Source organism: Augochlora pura, chromosome 5 (assembly GCF_028453695.1).
Source record: "Augochlora pura isolate Apur16 chromosome 5, APUR_v2.2.1, whole genome shotgun sequence".
Lineage (NCBI taxonomy): Eukaryota > Metazoa > Arthropoda > Insecta > Hymenoptera > Halictidae > Augochlora > Augochlora pura.
In genome coordinates, this window is record NC_135776.1 from 6,830,380 (window position 1) to 6,851,123 (window position 20,744).

General features: G+C 36.5%; 1 long non-coding RNA gene across 1 annotated transcript in view; it reads left to right on the forward strand.

The window, feature by feature from the left end:
• Nucleotides 1-2,157: 2,157 nt before the first annotated feature.
• LOC144470263 (uncharacterized) overlaps nucleotides 2,158-20,744 on the forward strand; it is a 137,453-nt gene continuing 118,866 nt past the window's right edge. Inside the window, exon 1 of the long non-coding RNA XR_013494092.1 lies at nucleotides 2,158-2,539. This is a non-coding gene — a long non-coding RNA (uncharacterized LOC144470263). The remainder of the gene's footprint in view (nucleotides 2,540-20,744) is intronic.

The window sequence follows — 20,744 nt, forward strand, 5'->3', positions numbered from 1 at the left end:
CTTCGGGGTGGCCGGATATCGGGCGGTTGCGTGCCATTTGTATTCTAAACTTTTATCTTAGAGTAACACGCTCGGCGATACGTACATACGTATCCGTTTGATTTGTTCGGTATACTCGAGTCCGTGCCACGGCGAACGGTAATAAATTATTTTTTTTTCTTCCCTCCCGTTGTCCTATCTACGATTTATCAATAGCAATCCGACAAGAGAAATAAAGAACAAGAGGCTCGGCGAAAAGGGGGCGAGAATACGTTACGATAAGGGATGCTTGAAGTTGCACATTTTAATACTTGCCAGAGTTTCGCTTTTATCAAATCGTTCTTGTGTTATTATTAATTAATTAGATGTTTCGGTAATCTAGAATATTTTGGAATTATTGATGAAATATTTTGTCAAGAAAAAAGGAAGCAAATAAGTTAAGTAATTAAGTATTTTAAAGTAGGGGTAGGTTAACTAAAATATTTTAAAGCTTGTAAGATTTTATATTGTATGTGTTAATAATATTATACAGTATTTCTAAATTATCATTGGTTAATAGGATGTTTAATAATTTGTAGTGTTTTGAAATATTAATAGAAATTTGCATGATTAAGGAAAAAGCAAATAAAGGATAAAAGATACACAAATGTAGAGGGTGGATAATTAAAATGGTATATTTCAATGCTTTTGAAGCTCTATATTGTACGTTTTAATATATATAATATTTTCAAATTAACGATAAAGATATGACGTTAGATTATTGAATTAATAGAAAGGAAATTCTACATTCCCATAATTCTATATTTTAATACTTGCGATTCTTTAATTTTTAAATCGTTTTTATTATACAGTCAAATAATCTATGCTCTTTAAATTGCTTTCATTACACATTTAACAGTTAAATACTCTATACTTTTTAAATTGTTATCATTACAAAATTCAACACTTAAATAGCCCATAACCTCTAAATTACCTTCATCAAACACTTAACACTCAAACAATCTCAAATTACAAATTATTTCCACCATGTACTCAACAATTAAACAATCACCTTCGCTCTGCGACGATTTCCCCAACAACCACAGACGTTTCCCATGAACAATAAATGTTCGTTTCACCGAACCAGATGATTCCAATCCGAACACCGTGAACAACGATTATTAAAACGCTACAGCAAGAAGAAGGGGGGTTCGCTCAAGAATAAGACATCTCCGAGGACCTCGTTAACCGCATCCCTACACAAAAGGGTTAATTACCCCACGCCCCGCGTGTTCCCACGCATAAGAAAACCCGCGGCGAACCGCTCGGTCGTTTATAAAAAGCCACCAACGGTGGAGGAGGAGGAGGGGTCCCCGGGGTCCGGAACCATGGGACCGTGTAGAAACGCGTGTGCGCGGCTCCGCGCGATACACCCGATAAATCAGGATGAACACGGTTGTCCAGTGAGTCGCGAGCCACAAAGAGTTCTCGGAATAGCCTCGGTGTCCGAGGGAAAGGAATCTCTTATCGGTCATTGGGCATAATCGGTACACACGCACACACATACACACACCTCCACACACGCATACACACAGGCACGCATCTGGTAAACGGGTTGCGGGGGTAAACGGGGTAGAGACGGGGGGGTCGGCCGTGCAGGGGCGGCGATGGAGGCAGAAGCGATATAGGGGCCGATTACCCCTTAGGAATGGCAACGGGGGGTGCACCCTCCCGCGATTCTTGGCTCCTTGGAGCGTGAACGGAAATAGCCATCGGTGTGCACCGGAAGCTCCGCCGGGCAAAGCCGGGCTGTTTTCAGAAAAAGGGATCCCGTTCCCTCGGTTGCGTCTCTCGCGGGTGGCTCGCGGTACGCGCGGTGGCGTGACAAGAGTCGCCAACGCCGCGAAAAAGAGCGCCGCCAGGGTAAAAAATAGAAGAACCGGCACACAGGGAGGCCGTTCGAGCGCGAAGGGATGAGGACGAAGAGGGTAGCGAGGACGCTCGAGAGAGCAGGAGGGACACGGCGGGAGAGATAGAGTAAGTGAGCGAGAGAGAAAGAGAGAGAGAGAGAGAGAGAGAGAGGGGTGGGTTCGATTCGGTGGCGGCAGCGGCGGCGAGGAGAACAGTGTGGTCGGATCGCAGGAGAGGGGTGACATTATATTTGCGCAGGGCTGTCCGATAGGGCGCAGTATCGTCGCGACCGCCGTCGCGTGCACGTCGATTTTTCCGTGCGTTTACGTGTTTTCATCGCGAGTGCGTCTGCACCAGCTTTTCCCTCTCCGTCGGACACTCTGCCACCTCGTCTCGTTTCCCTCCTCCTCCTCATCCCTCGTCACTCTTTTTCTATCTTTCTCTATCTATCTATCTATATCTCACTCTCTCTCTCTCTCTCTCTGTCTATCTTTCTCTCTTTTCATCTATCTGTCTGTCCTACCTAGCCAGCTCCGTTTCCCGAAAAAAAAAAATAAAAACGCCAGTCCCCTAATCGCAGCCTCGTGCGCTCGGAGAGATCTCCCATCGGACAATAGGAGACACCGCGAGTCCCTCGTCGAGCGGTCGCGAAGTGTTTCTGGCACCAGAAGTGAGTAAGCTAGTGGTTGTTTACGTGGGATATCGGTGTTGTCTGTTTGCACACTTCCGAGGAGAGAGACACAGAAAGAAAAGGATCTCCGATCTATCACGACCCGTTTTCGGCTCTCTTCTCTGTCTGTCTCTCAGCCATCCCCGCACACTCGTCCCACCACCATCATCACCACCACCACCACCACCATCACCACAACCACCCCCTGTTGTTGCACGGTTTCAGAGAGGTCCAGTGATTTCCGCGGACTTTCACGCAACGCGGGCAGAGACTCGATCGGGGTTCGACGGACCGCCGACTGGTGCGCGATTAATTGGCCGGTTAATTGGCGATACTCGCGATTTTCGCGGGATCTCGCGTTTTTTGGGGGGGAAAAGCCATGATCGGACGTGCGGGAGCCAACGACGGGATATCAGGCGACGTATGAACGCGCTCTCGTTTCACGACGCCGGCGATTCCTCCCTCCGCGATTTCGAATCGCACCCTTCGGCGAGCCAGGGGGTGAATCATCGGACTAGCAAATGCTAGGACCTTTGCCGACGTGCGCCGCTACGACGTCGTCGATCGGCCGACGTCTTCTTCTTCGTCTTCTTCGTCTTCGTCGTTGACATTATCGCGTTGCGTGAAAAGTCAACGGGATAACGACCGGACGTCTCTCTGCTAACGCGGACAGGTAGGTTAGCCGGTCTTTTACGCGGATCTCTGTTTTTATTTTAGTGTTGATTACTACCACCTGTATTCGAGATTACACGTTTGATCGATGTTTCGGGGTTTTGAAGATTGTTCGATGATCTCTATGGGGTTCTTGGGGTTTAAGGAACTGTGGTTACTTTGGTTGGTTAGAGCTGGTGTGGAAGTTGGTATTTGGGGGCTTGTTTAGGGGATGATACGGTGGTAGGAGCGGCATCATACGGAATGTTACGCCAGTGGAAAACATCCCGTTTCGGGGATTCAGAGTTTTGTGTTGGACATTGTTTTGTATGTTGATTCGGTGTTGTGTGGAGAGATGGTGATTTTTAAGGGGACTGTTCTAGTTTCTTGACTGGTTAGAGCTCGTCGAAAACTTCGTTCTTTAAAGTCTGGTTTAGAGATGATACATTCCTTTAAACTAGTATAATGCACTGATTAAGAATTGTGTTTTGGACACTGTTTTAATGTTGACTTTGTGATCTATGGGAAGAATTGTAATTTTTAAAGAAACTGTTCTAGTTCCCTAATTATTTAGAGCTCGTCCGTAACTTGGTCTTTTAAAGTCTATTTTAGAAACGATAAAGTGCTTTAAATTTTACAGAAAACTTTAAATTAAACTGGTTAAAGATTTTGTATCTGACATAGTTTCAATGCTGACTCAGTGACCTATAATAGTGATTGTGATTTTTAAAGGAAGCTGCTTTGAAACCTGATCTCTTAAAGACTGTTCCACAGTTGATACGCTGTTTTAAATTTTTATGAAAAAACAACGCAGTAGAATGATCAATGTTTTAGAGTTTAGCACCGTTTTAATGTCGATTTGTTGATCTACGATAGAGATTGTAATTTTTAAGGGAACTAATTTCTTTATTGTTTAATATTCATCCGAAACTTGGACTTTAAAGACTATTTTCGAGATGATGCGTTCCTTTAAATGTTTACGAAAAAACAGCACATTGCACTGTCTCTAACACTCTTTTAATATTAATTTTGTAATCTATGGGCAACATAGTAATTTTTCAAGCAAACCTTCAAATTCCTTGCTTGTTTAAAGCTGATCCAAAGTTTCGCCTTTTAAACCCAATTTTTACGACGATACATTCCTTTAAATTTTTATAAAAAACAGTTCATTGCACTGATCAATGTTTTTGTTTCTAGCGCTGTTTCAATATCAATGTAGCGATCTGTGAAAAAGACTGCAATTGTTCAAGGATCCGTGTCCAAATTCCTCGACTCTATAGACCTGGTCTGAAACTTGGTCTCTTAAAGTCAGTTTTAAAGATGATGTATTGCTATAAATTACTGTGATCAATAGCGTATTTGTGAGACTCGGTTTGTTGATTCGGACACTTGTTCTGTTGATTCGTCCTAGATGTATAGTCACGATTGTGACACTCGAGGAATACTATTCGAAATCCGTGATTCAATAGAGCACTGATGAGGTCTGTGTAACAGATGATACGTTCCTATCGATTCTTACAAAAAAACCGACACGTTACAGAGATTAAGGTTTCTTTTATTTCGGACACTGTTTTAACGGTGATTTATTTTATTTAACGTCGATTTGTTGGTGCGTGGAAGAAATTGTGATTGTTAAGGGTGTTGAAGGTTGAACTGTGTCATCTGTTTTTAGGCCATGTGTCAGACTTGGTCTTTTCGTAAATTATTATAAAAAAAACAGCACGTTTAGGAGATTAGTGTCTCTGCGTTATAAACCGTTTTATTGTTGATTTAATAACTGGCGAGATTGTGACCTTTAAGGCAATTGCCCCAATTTCTTGACTATTTAGAGCAGGTGTGAAACGTCTTCGTTAAGAGTCCATTTAACAGACGACGCTTTGCTATAAATTATTGCTAAGAGTGATTCGTTTCGTTGTGTTTGACAATGTTTGAACGATGATTTTGTTAATTTGTCGACGATTTTCTGGCTTTAAGGGAACTGACCTAATTTCTTGATCGGTTAAAGCAGGTTTCAAACTTCTTTCTAAATAGTCTATTTAAAGAACAATGCATTATAAAATTATTTATATTATAAAATTAATAGTAATAGCTATTTACTTATCAGTATAAAACGATTAGATTTGTCGATTTGTATATTCGTTTCACTGTACGAGGAAAATTGTCATTTTTAACGAGACTGTCGAAATTCCTTCATTGTTTAGAACAAGCGGCAAATTTGCTGTTTTAAAGGCCGATTAACAGATGATACGCTGCCATAAATTGTCGCGGTTCGTAGTTTGTCACGAGTCTACGCGATTAGGATCTGTCTTTCGCTCCTGTAATACGTTTCAGAGATTAATGTTGTTGATTTAGGCAGTTGACGTTGAGTCGATGCTCTATGGAAATGGTTATGGCTTTTACGGGTGGCTGTTGACGTTCATCGATTGTTTGAAAACGTTTCAACAATTAAGTTCATCAATTCGAGTGATCATTCGACGACTTTCGACGGAACTGTCGCAAAAGAAAAATCCAATAATTGTTATTAAAAATAAATAATGAATAATTTCTATTCGAAAATTGTATACCACGTGATTCGTCGCTCTAAATTCTTTCAAAATATTGTGATATGTTTTAATTAATTTATCCAAAAAAAAATAGTGAAACTCCATCTTAGACATTGCAGCATTAAAAATTCTCAAACGATCTATTGTTTAAAATTAATATCAAAATGTAGTAAAACATTCTATTTTATTCTTAACATTATTTGATATTTAATTTGATATTTAATCAATATATAAATATAAAATACTATATTTTCATATTAATATTATGTCACATAAGTATTCGACACTAACATAATTAATATCAAAATATAATTCTTTTAAAATTCCACTAATTAACCATAAAGTGTCGCGAGTCCCAAGAGAATTGTCCAACAGAGTCACAGCCATTTATTTATTCAAAGCGACTGGGAAACTGATTTCGGACGTGGCGGTCAATTCGAAACACGTTCGACAAGTGATTTATCGGTCGAGTCGCTGTTGTAAAACATTATAATTCCTCGGGGAACTGTCGCGAAGTTGGGAATCACTGATTTATTCGAAAAGGAAGCGCAAAACTCGTGTCGGGCAACGTTGGTTTCTTAGATTTCGAAACTCGGCCGGCGGGTGATTTGTAGCGCTAAACTGTCGCGAAACATTATAATTTCCCGGTGGCGACCGTCGTAACGTTTAAATAATCGTGTTTCGTTTAAGGAATTCGAAAGCTCGCTTCCGGTTATTAGCTCTCAGCAGACGCGCGCCCGCGCGCGAAACTTCAGCGCTTGATTTATCGCACGAAATTGTGATCCGGCGAAGAATTATCGTAGGCTCGAAGTTTATTGATTTATTGGACGAAATAGCGAGAAACTTGTTTAGGACGTGGCGATAAATTCGAAACTCTTTTCCGCTATTCACTCGATCCTCTAAATTAATGCCGGAAGTTTTGATTCCTCCGAGTTATTATACCGTCGAAGTTGCTTCATTTGTTCGCGGCAATTGTAAAATCTGCTCGATAAATTTGCGAGATTTTGTTTAGCGGATTGTTGTTGCTGGAACGCGAATTTTTATGTGAAATAAAAATTGTCGCCTTTAATTGCAAGAAGTGGAAATCAAATGGCAATTTCAGTCGTCTTAAGCGTTTAAAAATAGGCGTTTGAAAATGCTGTTAATTTTTATACTATTGCACACTTTAGCTAATTAACTTTGCTATAAATACATAAAGTTCAGTTTATTATTCTAGATTGTTAAAGAACTTAATAATTCTTAGAGAAACATCACAGAGTTATTTTCCTTTGAAGTCGTTTGATAATTGTAAAATATGTTTTATTTATTATGCATAAATTTGTCAAACTTTATATAGTATATATCTATTACTAAACCTTGGATTTTTATGCTAAATAACAATTGCCTGTCTCATTCACAAGAATAAAATAACAACTTTACTTTTCCTTCAGTTATCTCAATCGATTAAAAATTGAAAATGCTCTTAATCTTTACACTAATTGAAACTGTAACTACTCAACATAAAATCCGCATTGTTAAATAACATAGCAACTCGTAAACAAACATCAAACAGTCGTTTCACCTCGAAGTCGCTTATTCGTAAAATCTACCAAAACCATGTTTTTATTTCCATCATCAAGTTTCCCCTCAAAATGATTTATTAATCTACCGTGTCACAAAACGTCGCGATTCCTAAACAAATGTTTAACACTTACTATACCCGAGGTCGCTCCCAAGATCCGATAAAACACGTTTTCGTTCCCAACTTCGCGAAACTTCCGAATTGCTTGCCGCTCTACATTGTGTTATAAAACCGTACAATTCCCGAGCAAGAGGCGCCGGCTAGAGGTGGGGGAACAAAAGAAACCCATTTTGTTGCGAAGAAAGTGTCCTCCGTCCGTTAGTGTTACTTAAACATTTAGAATAACAATTGGTTCGCGCCCGTTGTCCAATTACCGCTGAAAATAACGTGTCCTCGACGACGTCGCGAGCTCGAATTTGCATTTTAAACATACAGTGCAATAATGAATAATAACCGCTTGCCGACGGAGAGTGGCTTTCCGACTCCTTGCTCTTTCTTCGCGTGTTTCGCAATCCAATTAGAGCCCAATTAACAAATTATTTTCGTCCGCGGCGGCGGCGGCACGCGCCGCTGAACGCGCAATGTTAAGCGACTCGAAATTTGTCGCTGCCTCTTTCGACTATTTTTCGATTGGTTTTCTCCGTTTAAACGGGATTTTTGGAAATATCGTTGGAAAGGGGAAGAGAGGGCGAGATGGGGGAGAGAGAGAGAGAGAGAGAGAGAGAGAGAGAGAGAGGGAGGTTGGGAGAGCTTTAGGGAGCAGTTTCTTTTTGCGTAGGAGCCCTCGTCGGAGTCAAGAGAAGCCACTCGTGGTAAATAAAAGCGGCGCGTGCTCGACGTTCGCGCCGGTATTGGGAGTTTTGAAATTAGCACCCGCGTGTATCGGCGAAATGTCAAATCGTTATTGAACGGTGCGCGGAGAACATTTACAAGTATCCACCGCGAAGAATTGTTTAAATCCCTGCCGCGGTTACAATTGAAACCTGCGGAGCGATGCATACGTAAGCAATTTTATCGTGGCCGATAAGTGTCGATTATCTGTCTTCATTTCCGTTCTTTCCATTTCTCCGTGCATGCTCTTCAATTCACGTTTCTTATTGACGGATTTACGAGCCGGTCGTTCGAACATTTTCTTTGGATATTAACCCTTTGCACTCGAAATGGTACCGCATTCAGCATTGTTCTTCCACGTTCCAAAATGATTTGCGCTTGTGGTAGTTTTAGTTAAAAGATTGTTAAATGTGCAATTGTTTTGTAAAATGTGCAACTAGTCTTGTAAAATATTGTTGGTCTTAACATTGTTTTAGATTCAGATGTAAAAGGGTTGAAATTATTCTAATTAAGAAGCAGAATTTAACGAAAATTTGCTTCCATTAAAGCGTCACTTTGCAGATGTCGAGAAATAGATGCACGTATATAGGAATATTTACGAAAATATCGAATGGATGAACAATTGATATATTAAAAATTATATATTATAATATAGAGTACTTTGATGAAAGGTATATTCATTAAATCGAATTAAGTGTATTTATAAATAAATCTAGCAAATCACTAAATAACGTAATTATTTAATTATTAACACATTTCGCACTATGCTGTTACAATTATAATATAATACGAAATTATTTAAAGAGAGCAAAATAAAATAAAAGTACCTACCAATCTATTAATTTAACAAATTCGATTAGTCTAATAGAATTTGATAAAATCTCGAAGAAAGAAAGAATAATTAATTTAGGTTCAGGTATAATTAAAAATTACATTTACCATGTAAAAGAAAGTATGCTAAGCACGAATGATAATGTGAATGTCGAGGGAAGCGAGAACGAGACGATACGATGGTAAACCTGAAAATTCAGCGCGAACGAGTTAAGGGGAAATAGTCAGCTACAATGGGAATGCGGTGTATGCGAAAAGGGTAGAAATTCGATTTCCTCGTTATTGTCGCGGCATTGTGTATCAACTATCTCCTTATCCAGAGTTTGAGTTCGCGTTCACCGCCGTTGTCCAATTCTATAGGAGATAATATTGTGAGCCTTAAAACTCTCAGTCGATGCGCAGATACGTTTCTCTAGTGGCGCTTAAATAGAATGCCTCGTTAGCCGAGCACACCAATAAATTTCGCTACACTATATTCTGATCGTCGTTAACGCTGCCGAGTGCCGCCGTCGATCACGACGACGCGACTATGGGCGACATTAATTTTTCACCGGCTCTCGAAATTCATTTTTACCGCGGCGCGCTCGATCGAACCGAGTTTCACCGTTTAGAACGCGAAAGAGTTGAACTAGCATCGATTATGGAAAAATTTAACTTTGTAATTTCGATTTCGTTGATTCGATTGTAATATCGATTTTACGTTACATCTGAATTTCAATCTCCTAACCTAAAACATTGTCAGATTTAAAAACAACACACAACTTTAAAACCTAAATCTAAAACCTAACCTAAAAACAAAAGTATTTCGTTACGCTTACCCCTTTTCAGTGCTTTATTCATAATTGTTTACAGCATAAATTAAATGAAACATCAATTTCCTTACACGTCGGTTAAAATCGTTACTTATTATCATTCTTGTCAATAAATTCAACGAGAAGAAAACCAGGTCAAAAGCTGCTGAAAAATCCGGCGAATTTTGCAACGAACAAGTAGAAAATTGTTTCGAGTAATTTCGCCGACTGCAAAAAGCAGTTTCGCCGTGCAATTAAAAGTCCGTTCAGGCGGAAGCGCGGAGGTGGTTTCGCGACATTAGGTTAGCAGGTATCGGCGTCTCCAACGAAACGTAATTATCGATGCACCGAAGCGCATCGCAGACAAAGTTCGATATATTATAATCAGGTATCTACTAGAAATAAATTGCGCGTGTTATCGTGACATTGTTCACGGTAGATTTGTACATCGTTTATAGAGATTACGTCTCGTATATCGTTCGTCGTATCAGGGAACAATCGTTTCACCGTTGGCGGAAGTGATCATTGTTACACCGCGGTGCAGCTTTCATTTTTCAATTTAATTCGATGCTGTCGACGCGACCGCGTCGATGCTAAACGCTACTCTCTGCACAGTCCAACGATGCTATAAACACTCGATTATTTAGTTTTCGTGGCTGAAATTGCCGCGCGCTTTATACTTTTCGTTTGTTCACACCGGTAACACAAAAAATCCGGATCGGCGCGCTGTTCTCGCTTGTTGCTCGCGCTTTTGTTATCGAAACGATGCTTTTATTTCTCAGGCGAATAAGAAACAGTTTAAAAGCACTGCTTTCGAGGCTTTCAAGCTGCACTTTCGACGAGTAATCATTTTAAAAGCGCTATGGATGACTCCGCATGGAACGCTCTGTGCACAGGGTCTACGGTGGATCTGTCGGTTTTTGATATTTCGGCGCAGGGTTCCGGCAAAATTTCATTCGCACGCCGGATAACAGTTAAATACCGCGAATTTTATTTGGCACCATCGAATAAATATACAGACGTGCAAATACACGGATGCGAGAGTGTTTTTGATAGTGCACGATATTAATTTAACTGTTCGAGGTACGCTGGTAAAAATGTTCTACCTTGTAATATCGCAATTGCTGCTATTTAAGTATCACTCTATAACAGCAAATTCAGTTCAATTATTATTTGTTCATGCCTTTATGTGCTCTCAGTAAAAATATACTTATTTTGTTTAATTAAAAACGCGACAACGTTTCTGTGCCACGTGGGTCTATTTATTTCCTGAAATCCTGTGCCTCAAAGAGTTAAAAGAATTTATGCGTGAATTAAAAAATGAAGTACGTTAGAAATTGCGTAGAGCACTTTGTTGAAATATTTATTATGCTGCAGTTCAGTTCTGGAACGTTTAAAATTTATTTAGTAAAAAGGAGCGTGTCTCAAAAATAGAAAATATTCTCTACTGAAACTTCGTATGATTAATTGCGGCGAAGACTAAGTGTAGTAATTGTTAAATAATTTAATCAATTACTTAATTATTGTCAAACGTTCAAAATTATTGGAACAAAGTACTATATAATAAATATATTCTTAAAGAATTACGGAAAAATAGAAACTGTGAAGAATTATTCGCATTGCCATAAAAATGTAATATAAATATATAATAATATACATAAATAATACAAATAATCACTATATTTATATTCGAATATTATATAACAATATAATTCAGGTAAATCGTGTACGAATAATGAAATATTGCTGGAACAAACCGGCCGGTTAAATAGAATTTATTCGAACAATGGTTGCAGATAAACATTTGACCGAAACAAATGGAGACCTTTAAACAGTCTACATTCGCCGCATGCTCGGAAAAGTAGAAAGCGGCGGCGGTGTGGTTAGTTACAATTTGGTGTCAGCCTGTACGTGTCGCGGAATAGAGACGTATTGTTCAAATGCAACTCGGAATATTTTAAACACTTCGTGTTTGTGTTTTGTCTCCGCGTAGTTCGTTCTGCCGCTAGGGTCTTTGTTCCGGCTGCGTGTGCAGTTGCACGTTGCATTTTTAATATGTTCACCGTCGAAGTGGAATTCGTCGAAAATTCTACGAAATCAGCGCGACTTAATTGACTTTAATTGATTTTCTAGTTTTAATTCTGTTCTACTGTATCTTTTAACATTTCTTTTTAAAATGATGCGAAACTTGTCGATTTTTATGTAACAAATAAATGTTTTTAACGAGTCCATACGCTTCGGTTTTGATTGAGATATTAAACAATCTACCAGAGCTTTATTAATCGATTTTATAATATTGTAAACGAATTTTGAGAAAGTTGGAGTTATTGATAACAAAAATCAATCGAAGTTGTATTAAACTCTACTGACCTATATTTGTTAATATTTTTAAAAATGACACAAAGGTAGCTCGATTTCGTCTAATAAATAATCGAATGTTCCTAACCACTCCAATTCTTTATCTACAATCTAAAACTGTACTTATTCTATCAAAAAATTGCAAGCTTTCTTTGAACTTTTGAAATTGTCTACTTATAAAATACAGTGTATAGGTTATATCGGGAATTTCTAGGATACCCGTTATATGCTTAGGAGCGTAGAACGGAAACATTACGAGTGTAGAACGTTTTCGACTGGAATCAAGTTCGGCGCAATCCGCGCATAGATTAACGATCGTCGAACACGAGATGCTCGTGCCTTTATGCAACGTTGCAAATATTCGGCGAACGTAAATTGTAGAGAGATGGTATCGTTATTGTCGCTCGAAAATTGTAATACAGTGTTGGGGGACGCGTGCTCGAAATTCGGCAGCTTTCGTATTACCGGTTACGTCCGTTTTATGAAATCGATACACACGAATTGTTCATGGCCAGCACTCGTCAACTATGCGGCTGACAGTCGATATATCAAATCTATCGATTTCCTTCTACAAAATTAATATTTGCATATGTCCGTGGGGAGGATATCTATTTCATTATTTTCTACCGCGACAGAATTAAATGCAACGCAAAATCGAACGTTGAACAATACAAAGTTTCGAGATTGATATTTTTTATTTAGGAGATATATGTTTAATAAATATTTTCTAGATTTTGCGGATCTGTATTTAATAAATATTTTCTAGATTTTGCGGATCTGTATTTAATAAATATTTTATAGAGTTTAAAGATACATATTTGATAAATATTTAATAGGTTTTTAAAGATATATATTTGATAAATATTTATTAGTTTTTAAAGATACATATTTGATAAATGTTCTCTAGATTTTGCAGATGTATATTCAATAAATAATTTCTATATTTATAAGATAGATGCTTCATTAATTTGTTTATTTAGATAGTTGTCTTATAAATATTTTATGCACTCTGTAAATAATTTTTAATAGATTAATGTTTGATTCGTATTTCACAAATTCTACAAATACAAGTTCAATAAATATTTGTTTAAAAAAATCTGTATAAACTGTTATTTAATAAATACGTTCTAACCTTATACAGAAATATTTAAAAAATATCTTACACATTTGAATTATGGATATTTATTAACAACGCATTAAATAATATGAAAATTACAATCAATTCTCAAATTTCGCCAAATTTGCATCCATAAATTTTCATTCATAAATTAATACGATTAATAATACAGTCACGATTAATGCAGATAAATTATCAAGGATAACAATTAGGCTGAATTTGCTTATACAAATGGCCGAATAAACGATTTCCATAAAAGATTAACGAGAAGTAAAATTTCCTTCTCCGCGGCTGTAATTTCACAGATAAAAGTAATCCGTGGTGGTCGCTAAATTCTGTTTTATTTTTTAATCGCGTGGTTCAGGGAGAATTTAGTTGAGCCGTAATTGCATAAACATTCGCAGCCTGATAAGTTATTTTTGTCGGTCTCTTTGCGTCCGTATACTTTCAACGAACAGATGGAGCACGTGTGAATAATGTATAGTCTGACAAAGCGAGTTTGGAACCAGCATTGGAGGGTGACAGTGAGAGTAGAGCGGCGGAAGAAAAGAGGTCAGGAGTAGCCGGGCTTGCGTATACGTAACAGTGTAATAATAAAAACAGTGCTCTATTTGTTAAACGTACGTAAATATATACGTATTATTTGACATAAATAGTCTATCAATTAAAATAACCAATCAAAAGAACACGTAACAGAATAAAATTTTCTTTATAGCTATGATACACCCTTTTTCAATAACTGATTATTTATTTAAACACCCTCCAAAAAGACATTAATTTTTATTAACTATAAAATTTAATAAATCAACCGTTTCACGATAAATTTATCTTAATGTTATTTAGTTCTCCCAGGTTTTCTTTATAGCTATTCTACACCCTTTCTTCGACAACTATTTAATTATTTAAACATCCTATAGAAAATATTAATTTTTATTTCCCTAACTAGAAAATTCAATAAATCAAACGTTCCACACTAAATTAATGTCAATATTATTTAGTTCGCCGAGGTTTTCAATTAACTAAAAATGTGACTGTATATTATTGTCCACAGTAGTTAATTCAATTTATAACGTAGTATTTGGAATATTACATTCAATTCAATGTTTAATTATGTTCAGATCGTTTTTGCTAAATATATTTTAGAATTATTAACAATATTAATACTATTTTTACAGGGGTGTTTTCGAAGGGATAAAAATATTCTTTTAACTTTAATTATTGTTTTTGATTTTTCCACTCTTCTCGGATGATTTAAAAATAATTTCTAGGATGATTATAAAAGTAATTTGACGAAAACAGTTGAATTGGTAAAAGTAGCGTAAATAAAACGAGTAAGTGAAAATTCACTATCAGAGATTGATTATAGCTAGATCCACCGAATACATTAATTAGTAATCACTATCAGATAATTCATCTTGTGACGTATTTATACCCGTTGATGGTTCTTCCAATAAATCTGATACGTTTCGGGGCGATGTTTCCTCGTCTAGTTTCTGGGGCAACGCGTGAATTCGCAACGATCGAGACCGAGGCTGTTTAATAAATTATTATTAGCAATAGTATATACATTAATAATTATAATTAACGGTACGGAATTACCGTTTCGCGTCGTGGACTCTCTTTCTCTCTCTGTATCCGGTTACAATGGGAAGGTCATTCGCGTTTATTGTTCATTTCGCGCGGCTGTCGAGCACACTGCGCGGAGACCTTTATGCATTTATATTATTTGCTTATTTATCAAACAGTCGAGAACGGTCACGTTAACAAACATTAACAACCCTTCCCGTTTGTTTTACACTCGCTACCTTAAATGGTCGCGCTTCTACGTCGCGCCGCCATTTTACCTGTCACCGCGAACATTCCACGTGGGTATCTATTGTCTTACGTTTATTTAATCATCGTCAAACGAACTAAATGGAAACGCGTTATTATCATTTGTTCAGTCGCAGATTTAGTCACGGGAATAGTTCTCTCGATATTAAGCGCGATTTTGAGCAGAAAAGTTTGTTTGCTAAGTGAATTGTTTGAATTGTTTACTTGCTTGTTCAGGAAATAAGATGAATAAGATATGTGTGGATTTTTAAATATTTGAGAATGTTGATATATTATTGTCAATCTATTAGAATATGTTAAGGAAATTGAGGTTAGAAGATATGAGGTTAGAAATGATAGAACGTGTTTAAATATATTTAGAAATAATTAAGTAGGTTATATTTAGATTATATTTAATATAGAATATTAAAAATTACGAAACGATTGAAACAGAATAGCAAAATTATTATAATATGAGAAACTCTACAATAACTTAGAAAAAATCTGTAAAAGTCTGCAATAATTTAAACAGGATATGACAATCCCTAAAATAATTTAAACAGACTATGAAAAACTCTACAACAATTCGAACAAAATATCAAACATCGTCAAATAACTTAAACATAACATTAAAAATTATGAAACAATTTAATAGGAAAATCGAAAACCATAAAACAGTATCCAATTTAATTTAATCATGAAACTAATTAAATGAATATACATTTCACAATTAATGCAGACAATTTGGCTTCCAAAACTGAATCGGTAAAAATGCAGATAATTGAAACAGAATTTCCGCAACATTAACTATTTATTTAACAAACGAGATATTTTATTAACAAACGAGAATTATTTAGTGGCTCCAGTCGGGATTCAGCGGTTCGTTTCTTCGGCGAGGAAACGCTCCGCCGTGGAAGGTGGTTACACAGGGTGGCCCGTAAATCGTGATACAAGTGGGGGGGGAGAGACTGGCAATAGCGTAATCGATAAGGACAGTCAACTCGGCAGCGAGTAACCAAAGCGATCGTCACTCGCTCCGTCGGCGACGGGCTCGTTCGGCAGCGATTCGCTAGTAATCAAGCCCACCGTGTAATCGATGCCTTCAGACAATAGAATCCGGCATTCCTCGCAGACGCCGGACATGGCGACACTCTTATGGCAACCGGCCGACACGATTTTCGCTGAACGAGAAAAGAGGAGCCAATAGCTGTGCCCTGTCTTCGGACTTCAGGTGACATTTCGGCTGCTAACAATAACCTTAACAATTTGATTGTCAATTCTTTTGAGAATATGTAGGTACGAGATAATTTAATTAAAATTGATATGTTTATATAATATTCGAAATTTTTCTTAAATTGTACAATTTATGAAGTTTCTTTTATAGAGATTTTCTAGCGAAATAAATATCTACTTTGAATTAAAGTAGATAATTGAGTTAAGAATTTAATATATTTAATATCGTTTGCAATTGTATTTGACATATATGTAAGAAATTGAATATTTAATTTGCTCTAATCAATTATATTCGTATAATGAGTTATTCGGATGTAAGCACATGATATAAGCCCGGAGGAACATGATTTGGTAAATAAACTATTATAAAAATTGTGAAAAATTTGAGCAAGTTCTATTAATACACTTTACCAGTCAAAAATGAAAATTGTGACATCCTACCTAGAATTATTTATTTATTCAGTCTTGTAGATTTTAAGCTTTGCACAAAAATTTGCTAATTTGTTGCCGAATTAAATGGAGACAATTTTTATTGTATTTTATAATTATAACAAATATAATAATTGGGTTTAAGTGAAGAAAAATCGGAGGCACATTATTCGATAAATACAAGATTAATAATGCTAGAAAATGAGCCGAAGACAGGGTAGTCGGCTACCCCGATGTAACTGGTCGCGCCACCCTGTTTCCACCATGCCGTAACTGCGAAGCGGTCGCCTCCACCCGGTCCCTTCTCTTTTCGAAGTTCTCGTGTGTGTTTCCCGAGCAGCGCTAAACGATGTCGCGGTGTACACAGTGTCGCGCTGCCAACGAGTTTATTAGCTCACCCATTTCGTCACGTGCTGCTTGGCCTAGAGCCGCGCAGTGAGAGAGAGAGAGAGGGGGGAGACACTGCGGACCCTTTCGCGTTCGTAGAACGAGCACTGCTCTATCGGGTCCGGCCAAATTGAAATTTTTATCTCGGTCCCTCGTGGCGATTTTACACAATTCCATTTGCAACTTGGGAAATACGTTTGGGAACAGGAACTATAGCAACAATTCTCGAGAGCTTTCGATATTTATGGGAGTCCGCGCTCGAAATTGATCTTCTCGCAGGTTGTGTTCATCTCTCTGCGTTCTGGTGAACCTTTCGCAAAATTGTTTGTCTTTTAGGTTTAATGTGAATATTTTATTTATTAATTCTTTTTTAGTTAGAATTTTTTAGTTTGATTATTTAGATTTTTCTGTTTTGGTTAGCTAGATTTCTTTATTTAGAGTATTTAGGTTTCTCTATTTAGGTTATCTAGATTTTTCTATTTAGGTTATTTAGATTTCTCTATTTAGGTTACTTAGATTTCTCTATTTACCTTATTTAGATTTTTAGATTTTTAGATTGGTTTACCGAACATTTATTTCTAAAATAATATAGTAAATATTCCAATACGTGCAATTAATCTCTATAAATCTCCAGTGATTATTTCTAAGGCAATATAAAATTTTTAAAAACCCTTTGCCCTCGAGTGGTGATTCTGAGGCATAGTGCGTTACACCACGTTTCAAAATAATTTATATACATGTTACCACAGTTTAGATTTAAACAATTGTTAAATTTGTAACTTCATATGAATCACAAGACCCAATATCATATGCATAAAGTGCCTTCTTTCATAGAAAATAAAATACTGTGAGTAAAAAAAATTGTTTTAGATTGACAGTTCAAATAACTTTGAGTGCAAATAGTTGATACTTATTTTACTATAAACAATTAGAAATAAGGGAATTTAAAAGTGAGAAAACCAGTTGCCTTGAGAAATCGAATCGCCTTTTACAAAATATAAACCTAGCGATCGAGCTAAAAATTACAAGATGTTAAATATTCGCAGCATATTGCATCTTAATGGGTTAATGACGCCGTTAACTTATATGTCACTTTGTTTCCTTAAGCGACGAACAGTTTTTCCTGTCGGAAATAAGAAAGCATTAAGTGGAGGAAATGAGTCTTCTACGCGCGTATCCCTTGAATGTGCTCCATCCTAATAAAACTCGAGGAAACTGGCTGATACCGATGATGAAGCACTCCTAGATCATCCTTAACTTGCTGTGTTTCCTTTATTGCCGACATAAAAAACAGTCTCTGTCGAGGATTTTGGAAATGTCCGTTGTCATCGACGCCTACATGATTATTACGTAGCCTGGTGTGTTGGCAAATTTATTAGAATCGTCTGCTGAAAATACTGCGATAAAAGAAGGTCATGAATTAATAAATGGTAATTGTATATAAATGCTACAGGGCGATAAATCACATTATAAAAATAAAAGCAAAGCTGGAATTTGTTACATTACAATTATTTGTTATTCTGTGTTACAATAATTTTCTCATTAATTACTGTTTCATTTTGCAAGTTATTCCTTGTATTTTAGATAGATTTATAGATTTATTTCTGTCGTTGCTATTAAGTATATCAATCTCTTGCACACGGTTGTACTATTTTAAAATAAATAATAGATGCGCTGATAATTAATTTTAGAATTAGCAATTACTGTTTTGTAAAATTTGTATCGTACAGTATTTAATCAAATACAAATAGTTTAATTATTTCTAGCGTTTTATCATTATATATAATATATATATATTTTATTTCAAAGCTGGTAATTATGGTGTTCTCAAAATTACTAATTTTCTTTTCTTAAAATCTATATAGACATAAGCTTGTTTAAATAATTGTTTAATCGATCTAATTGTCTCCAACCTCTTACCATTTTATATATTCTTCGAAGCTAATAATTATCGTACTTTCAAAATAAATAATTTTCTAATAATTAATTTTACTCCTAATTAATAAATTTCATAAATCTCTACGAGTACAGTCTCGCATAAAATTATTTTACTCCTTCTTCACAGCGTTACTATTACGACTGTCTCGCGAATAAATACACTCAAGTGTATAACAGGTGAATCGAGCGAAAAGGGTTAAACGTCAACGCGAAAGGTGCCGGTAATCTGTCCATCGTTCGCTATAGTCAGCGAACAGGTAGTCGGTTCGGTTGATAGTCGAGGATCTCCGGCAAACAGATTATCTCCTCCGAGTTCTCGTTAAGCTCTTAAATTTTCAGCTCATCCGAGAGTCTTCTAACTAGCCCGCGGATGTGTATGCAAATTTTTTTTTATGCAATTTCTGCCGTGAAACTTAGACGGGACCGGGTATTAAATGAAATTCCTACCGCCATATTCACCTTTATTAGAACTTGCAGGCTCTTGCATTTTTTCCGCGAAACTTTTTGTCTACGGCGCCGTGAAAATCATCAGCACGATCAAGATTCTCTGTTTAAACTATTCTTGCAAAATCGAGATCGTTTCCACTATGTTAGATCCAGTGTTTTCAAGATCTATAGTTCTAAATTTTTAAAGACATTGAAAATTGAAATTTTCAAATAAAAATTTGCATTAAATCGAGTTTCTTTTCTCTCAATTTACAAGCTTTTGATTTCAAGAATTCTCTTGATTTCTTTAAAGCTTAACAATATGTAGTGATCGATAAAATTTATTAAATTAATTCAGAGACAAATTTTAAGGAACTAAAATAAATTCAATAAGTTCCCTTGCGTCGTTAAATTCGATTTTATTATGATTAAAGAATATTTAAGTTTCGATGATTTCTCGGATATTAGTTATATTATAATAATTTCAAGAAAACCGTCAATGTTTAAACTATAGTAAAGATACCTTTTCATCGATAGAAAGGGCATAAATTTGTCAATTATTCATCGCCGAAAGTAAGGGAACCGATGCGATCCGGCCACTAAAGCCAACAGAAGAAACGGTTCCGATTGCACAGCGCTAGCCGGTTTGGCCCTTAATTAAAAATAAAGCTTTCTTCTGACCTTATTTCCCGCGGCGTCGTGTTCGTGCACGCATATGAACTAGTTGGTAATTCCGTTAATGACACTTTCCCTAAGGAAGAAATTATGGGCAGGTAACACGCAATACTTTTACCAAGAAAGGCGTTCGAAACCCGGGTTTTAGCGAATTAAAACCTTCCGCGGTGGCCGGCTCGTGACCACTGATATTTTAATTCGTTTGCCAGTTTGCAATATCGTAAACCATTGTTCGAACCTCCTTATTCTGCTATCACGGGGCCGTTCTGTAAAGACAAATAGCTACCGCCACGAAATAAAAAGGGTCGTTTCGAATGATTACTATCGCGAGCATGATATATTGCATATATTAAATATATCAGAAAAATAAAATAACGGTGTGTGAGATGACAAATTTCTTATGAAAATAAAGAAATAGCTGGGATATTTATTATAGAAATAGAAAATAGACTTTTGGAATAATTAATAGATTGTAAAAATAATATTTAGTTATTTGAAATAACTAAGATGAAAATATAAAAAGGTTGTTTGAAGTGAAAAATATGTATTGTAGAACTGAAAAATAGTTATTTGAAATGGCAAATATGTTGTAGAAATATAATATAGTCAATTTGAAATAATA